A 7233-nucleotide genomic window follows, 5' to 3' on the forward strand; every position below is an offset into this window, starting at 1 on the left:
GTAAACTGTGGGAGTATGAGCTGGTAATCTTTTAAAAATTTTTTATTGTAAAATATTGTATAGAGGGGTTACAGTTACATGAGTAAGGTAATGAGTACATTTCCCGTTGAGCATTGTTACTCCATCCTTTGTTTTCCTCCTACATTCCTCTTTCTCCTTACTTCCCTAACTCTTCCTTCTCCGTATCCTGAAGTTGTGAAGTTCAGTTTCATCATAGTGTATTGTACATCTCACTGTTACAATTGGTCAACCACTATCCTTGTTTCAGCATTTTGTTATCTTCCCCTCCCCAAATTAGAAAACTGTATATACAAGATGCAGGGAACCGGAATCAAATACAGTGAAAACAGAGGATATATGAGTTGGTAATCTTTAGCCTTCAAATTCCAAAACAAAAATAAGCAATGAAAGATCAAATTCTGTTCATAAGTGTAATCTCTACCTTCCAAATGATGCTCTGATTCTTCCATTAAAATAAAATCCTGTTCCAGACTGAAATGCAGATACCCGTGGAAATGATGACAATAAGTTGCTATTATTTAAATATGGCTTCCTATTGAAGAAATACCATGGAAAAGGTTTTTACAAAAACTGGATGATAGCAAGAGTCATTTCAGACAAAGTTAATAGTGGGTAAGTTGGGTAAAACTTACAAAATTGGAACTACATGCTGGGAAAAAGAATAAATTCACAGGGAGGAGTAACTTACTGTTTTAAATGAGCCAAGTTAAGATGGATCATTATGTAAGAAGAAAGTTTGTATTTGGTTCTTTCTAACGAGCAGATACTTTTCTATAAAAAATGAATACTAGAGTGAAAAATCCAAAAGAACTTTGATGATACATATAATATTTTGGAGACAGCAAAGATTTTCAGTAATAAAAACAGTTCAATTAATTATGGAATTTATAAACATTGGACTCCCATGTAATCATTATAAGTGATGCTCTTAGAACAGTATGAAATTTCTAAGGATGTTATTGGGTAGGAAATATATGCATGATACAACGAGATGAAAAGTCAAAGTATAAAGTAGGCTCACACCTGTAATCCTACCTACTCACAAGGGTGAGATTTGAGGATCATGGTTCAAAGGCAGCTCCCAGAGAAAGTCCATTCAACTACCAAAATGCCAGAAGTGGAACTGTGGCTAGCGCTGAGGTGGAAAAAACACAGATAACAATGTGCAGGCTCTGAATTCAAACTCCAGTTTTGGCAATAAACAAATGAATAATCAAACAGATATATAAACCCAAATTGTAGGCATATATATATATATATATATATATATATATATATATATGCATATATGCAAGGCAGAGGAGTATAACCATGATGTTCCAGTGTTCACATTGTGGAGATCCAGGATGGGAACAGCACAAAAATTTACTTAATGGAAATCAAAAGTGACAATATGTTGGAAATGATCTGTACAACTTGGGCGGTGGGATTGAGAGAGCCAGGGAAAGAGGAAGAAAATGAGGGAGGGTGTAACAAGTTACACAAGAAATGTCATAACTGCTTTACTTATGTAAGTGTAACCAATCTGTACATAACCTTGACTATAATATTAAAATTACAAAAAAACAAAACAAAGCTTTTATTTATGATATTACATTTAAAAGTATATTTTAAAAGAATTATAGGCATGTTTTAAATTTCCAATTCATTGTCCCACTCTACTGGATTATACTGGAATATTGGAAGAATTACTTACATATGAGTCCATGAGTAAGGACCCCAATAAAAATTCCACGAAGAAATGTAAACATGGACCAAAGGGTTCTACTCATAATACCTTACTTCTATAACAAATCACACAATCTCTCAAATCCTCATAATTTAATCATGATGATGAACCAAAGTCTCCATTTGTAGAAATACATACTTGCAACAAGGATGGAAAAGGCACCAAAAGCCAAAGTAATGATACACAATTTTAAGAAAGATTACATAATAAAGGAATGTGTCCCACAAATTTCCAACTCTAAATCTGGGAAAGTCAGTTATATTTGTCATGCTAATAAAAAAGCACAAATAAAAGCTAACTGTGGGAATCAAAAAATTGTCTGAGAACAGGTGTTCATTGTGACAGCAAAGCAACTCCAGTGTGAATTACTATGTCTCTCTTTCCTTGTCTTATTCCCATCTCATTCTTGAATTCTGAAGTTCAGATTCTGGGGAGCCAGTTCTCTTAGCTCCAGTAATTAACAAAAGGGTGGTTGGAGATACAATTTATTCACATAGTTTATGGATTCTCTTTCTTTATTAAGCTTACTGAGTAATAATGGGACTATAAAACACAAGAAAGTCTTAAGTTTTCCACTCATTTCTTAAATGCCTGCTGTAAGAAGAATAAAAATTAATTAAAAAAACAACTCAGACCAAGGGTATCTCCTATTCCGTCCTGTAATGTTTTCAGGGTGTCTGCTTTGACTCCGGGGTCTTTGATAAATTTGGAGTTGATTGAATGACATTGTCCCATTTGTTAGGAAATAGAAAGACTTGGAAAAAATTATATTAAGTAAAGTAAGCCAGGCCCAAAGAAACATAGGTCCCAAGGTTTCCCTTATTTACAATAACTAGTACATGTCTCAGACAAGCAGAAACGGTCAGATAAGTTGATATTAGGTGAAATGAACCCCAGATAAGTACTCAAATGCTTTTTCTTTCTTGTTATTGTTTCTAACATAATTAAGATGATTCCTTTGTTGCTTTGTATGTCCTCTCCCCTGGTACAACACCTGTTTTCACTGTAATTGATGTTGGTATAGTATGTGGAGGGGAAGGGAAAAATTGTTTATTAGGGTTACAAGTGGATTCATTGCAACACTGAGATGTACAAGACGTTATGTCAAAAAACGACCTTTACAACTTTGGCGCAAGGGGAGACATGGGGCTGGGGAAGGGGGAGATGAGAAGGGATCATAAGGGGAAACAAAGGAGGAGGCAACAGTGCTTGATAAGAAATGAGCTCATTATCTTGCTCAAGTAATTGTAAAAACCTCTGTACGGTATTTTCACAATAAAAAATGTAAAAAATATAACACCTCAGAAACCATATAAAGATATTTGTGGTGTACTGATACCAGGCAAAATTAAAATGTCATGTGTAAATACCAAATGACATTTACAAGCACAGATCCTAATTCTTCTGTAAGCTAATGTGATAATTAACACATTTATACTTTCCAACAAAATCACCATTGAGAATACCACAGCCAATTCCAATCACAGAAGCAATGCTGCAAAGAATTGCTAAATTTTTCATCTATTCATTCCTAGAGTTGAGAGAGTTGATTATGCTGACGTTGACTGTTTGATCCTCTTCCTCCTCACAAATGAATGTGCCTATGTAGAACAATTTATATCTATATCTTAACTTGATGGGTTTCTAGAATTTCTGGTCTGATCTTCAGTCTGAGTACCAGCTATGGAGCATATGTAGTTTAGGAAGATGGACTATTTCTTAACAAGCGGAAACACACTCTAAAACAGTTTTAACAGAAACATCTTTGATAACAGAAATATTCTATATATGCGTTTTCTAACAGACTAGCCACTGGCTATATGTGGCTACAGAATCTCAAACGTTAATAGTGTCTGAGAAATTAATCCTTCCAATTTCAGTTAAATGAAATTTTAAATAATGAGATTAATCTACTCTGTTAACTGGACAGTGCAGTTTTCAAATAAGGAAGCTGAAGTTCTCACAAAGATGGTGATAATATATATCCAAGTGAAGAAGATTCTATTGGATACTAACTGCATGCCTCTGAATTATCTGAGCTTTTATGTCTTATAGAATTCAGTCATCACTCACCTAGTTTGACAGCTGGGAAGAAAGGGGTATGAGATATACATAAGCTACTTGGGTTTCTGAAAATTGTTCCTTGAAAATGAGGATTGTGCAGGAGTCTTTTCTATATTTAGCAGACAGCAAAGTGTGTAGAATCCTGTAGTAGGTAGAAATATAATGTTTGTTTTTCATTATGTCAAAGAGGTGCTCTGTTTATGAAAATGGGAGAGAAGTGAGACAGGTGAATTCTATAAATATACAAATAATATATACAAAATTTGCTACATTCTATTCCATGATAGGCCCTGGAATGAACTTTGGTTCTTTGCACATACTATAGATATTTACACACTAAAAAACAGAAATGTAATCCTTTAGTACTGTTAAAATACATAAACTATCTTCTTAAAATATATTCATGGACCTATTTTTTTCCTTAATTTCTTCCACACCTGCATTAAGAAATGTCTTTAAAAGAAAAACTTCTAGATGCGTAAAATTTGAACTCCATCCATTTCTTTTGTTGAATTGTACTCTAGATAGGATTGAAATCTCTATTTCATCTTAAGGCTTAGAGCTAGAAAAAGAATAAGTATTCTCGACAAATTGTCAAGCCTCATTTTTAAGGAGAGTTATGTACTTATTAGGAGAAATATGTATCTGTCTTGGTAGCTAGGAACCTTCAAGAAACAAAAGAAAAAGAATAATTTCATGGCAGTCTCAAGTATTTGCATACCTTCAAGTGAACACTAGCTGCTCTATATTCTATAGTATATTTGCAAGAATATTTTCATAAGCTATTTCTAAGCTATTGTCATCCTCCAGAGTAAAGTTCAGGTATGCCTATGTCTCATTATATAGATTGAAGTTGCTCAAAGTCAGAACCTATTGTTTGTATAGGTTTCACATGGCTATCTTTACTTCACTCCGTGGCACTGAGGGCTGGGAGATTCACTTCAAATATATAAATACACACACATACCCACACATATCTCACTGGCTTTCACAATTTTCATACAAATTAACTCCTTTTTGCCTCTAACCCAAGAGTATCATAAATCTTCTAGCATACACGAAAATGTGACAAGTTCATTATTAACTTGCAAGTAGGTTATATCTCTAGCTTCACACAATTCTAAATACTCATATGAATAAAAATATATATCTAGAGTTTTGGTGTGCTTTTATATTAAAAAGCTCTCAATTTTCATCTTATTTGCCTGGAAGAGGCAACAGTGCTCGATAGGTAATGTACTCAGTACCTTACTCATGTAACTGTAACACCTGTACACTATTTTTACAATCAAAAACGTACAAAAAGGAAAAAAAGGGAAATTGGATGTCACGTATTTCCATTAGAAATAACTAAATATAGGGGCTTTAAGTTTCTACAGGTTTTAAGGACCTAGTAAGTTTTGGATATGCCCCAAGGCCATTACTAAAAGCTGAGGGAGAGAGATCCAAAAGTGGAAGTAGATAGGTGACCAGAGCATAACTTTGTATCTTTAGTTCACTGTTACAATAACAAGGGTACAAATCAATATGATGGTTTGTAGATACAGGACCAGAAGACATACTGGAAACTGACATCAGAGTAGGGTCATTCATTGTGGGAAAACACAAATCGGGAGGCAACAAAGGATGCAATCAACAGTGTCCATAAAACAACACAGAATGGTAGAAAGTCAAAGTGTTAACCAGCCCACGAAGAAGGTGTTTAATATCACTAATCACCAGAAAGTGTTACTCAACATAATGAAGAAAATTACCGCTTCATATGAATTAGGCAGGATAACTACAAGAAAATAAAATAACAATGTTGACAAAAGTGTGGTAAAATTAGAACCTCTCTATGGGAAAAGTAGAGCATCTCTTCAAACAATTTATAACAGGATTATTCATACTTGTCATCCTAACCACTCAGGACAGGGGCTGAAATAAAAGGATAGTGGTTCAAAGCCAGCCTGGGGAGAAAACTGGAAGTGGATCTGTGGTTTAAAGTGGTAAAACACTAGTCTTGAGGAAAAGTTCAGGGACAGTGGCCCTGACCTGAGTTAAAGCCCCATGACAGAAAATAAAAAAAGAAGAAAAGAGAATTTTGATATGATCCAATTACTCCATTTCTGGGTATATACTCTAAAGATCTAAAAGCAAGGTCTGGAAGAGATCCTTGTACTCTCATATTCATTTTGTACAATACTCAAAACCTGGAGGCAATCCAAGTGGCCATCAACTAATGAATAGCAAAGGCAAATGTGGTTTATACCCACAGAAGTATATTATTTCAACTTTAAATAGAATTATGTTTTGACAACTGCTATATTATGCATGAATCTTTGGGACACTGTGCTAAGTGAAATAAGCCAGTCATAAAAAGATCTAATATTACATGATTCTACTTACATCAGTTATTTAGAACAGTCAAATTGATAGAGACAGGAAGCAAAATCGTACTTGATGCATATCTTGAAGCAGAGGAGAGTGGAAAATTGTTTTACTGAATATACAATTTGAATTTTGGAGGATGAAAAGTGTGAACACTGATCGTATACAATATTGTAAATGTACTTACTACAACTATGCTGTATTCTTAAAATGATTAAAATAATAAAAAACAAACCTGGGAGAGGAGAAGGAGAATGATGAAGAGGTAAGTATAATCAACGGACATTGTATGCCTATGTGGATATATCAAAATGAAATACACTTATTTAACTAGGTAAAGCTAATACAGAATTTAAAAAAGATAATACATTTACATTTTAAGTTGTTTGCATTTGAACACAATTATTGAAAAAAAGGAAAAAACAACAACAGGCTGAGAAACAATTTAAATTGTCAGCATTCTATAAACCTGTGTTCAAAACTATATCTCATTTAAGTATGTGAGGGTTTTTTTTTTGGGGGGGGGCTTCAGTCGTGGGTCCTGAACTCTGGGCCTGGGCATTTTCCCTCACCATTTCAGCTCAAGGCTAGTGCTCTACAACTTGAGCCACAGCACTACTTCTGGCTTTTTTTCTTTTTGCTTCTGTGGTGCTGGGGAATCAAACCGAGGGCCTCATGCATGCAAGACAAGCACTCTACCACTGAGCCACCTTCCTAGCCCCTGTGAGGTTTTTTAAACATGTTTTTATTAGTATTATCTTTAAGTAGTTGTACAAACAAGTTCCCATTCTGCACAACAGTATATGAATACGATGTATCTGACAACATAATCACCCATCCCTCTCAACCCAACCCTTCTCCCACTTTTAGAAAAAATTGAGATAGGTGATTACATAATACTCACATAATTCACAGCATTGTGGAATCATGATACTTAGTAAAAGTCACAAACATATTTTAACCATACAAGGAAAATTATCATTTTCATGGTCTATAAAGTTTGTGAATTCTAGGAGCTTTGACAATACCAAGTATTTCTTCCATATCAG

The sequence above is a fragment of the Dipodomys merriami genome, unplaced genomic scaffold (genome assembly GCF_024711535.1).
Source record: "Dipodomys merriami isolate MVZ:Mamm:240054 unplaced genomic scaffold, mDipMer1.0.p SCAF_127, whole genome shotgun sequence".
Taxonomy (NCBI): Eukaryota; Metazoa; Chordata; class Mammalia; order Rodentia; family Heteromyidae; genus Dipodomys; species Dipodomys merriami.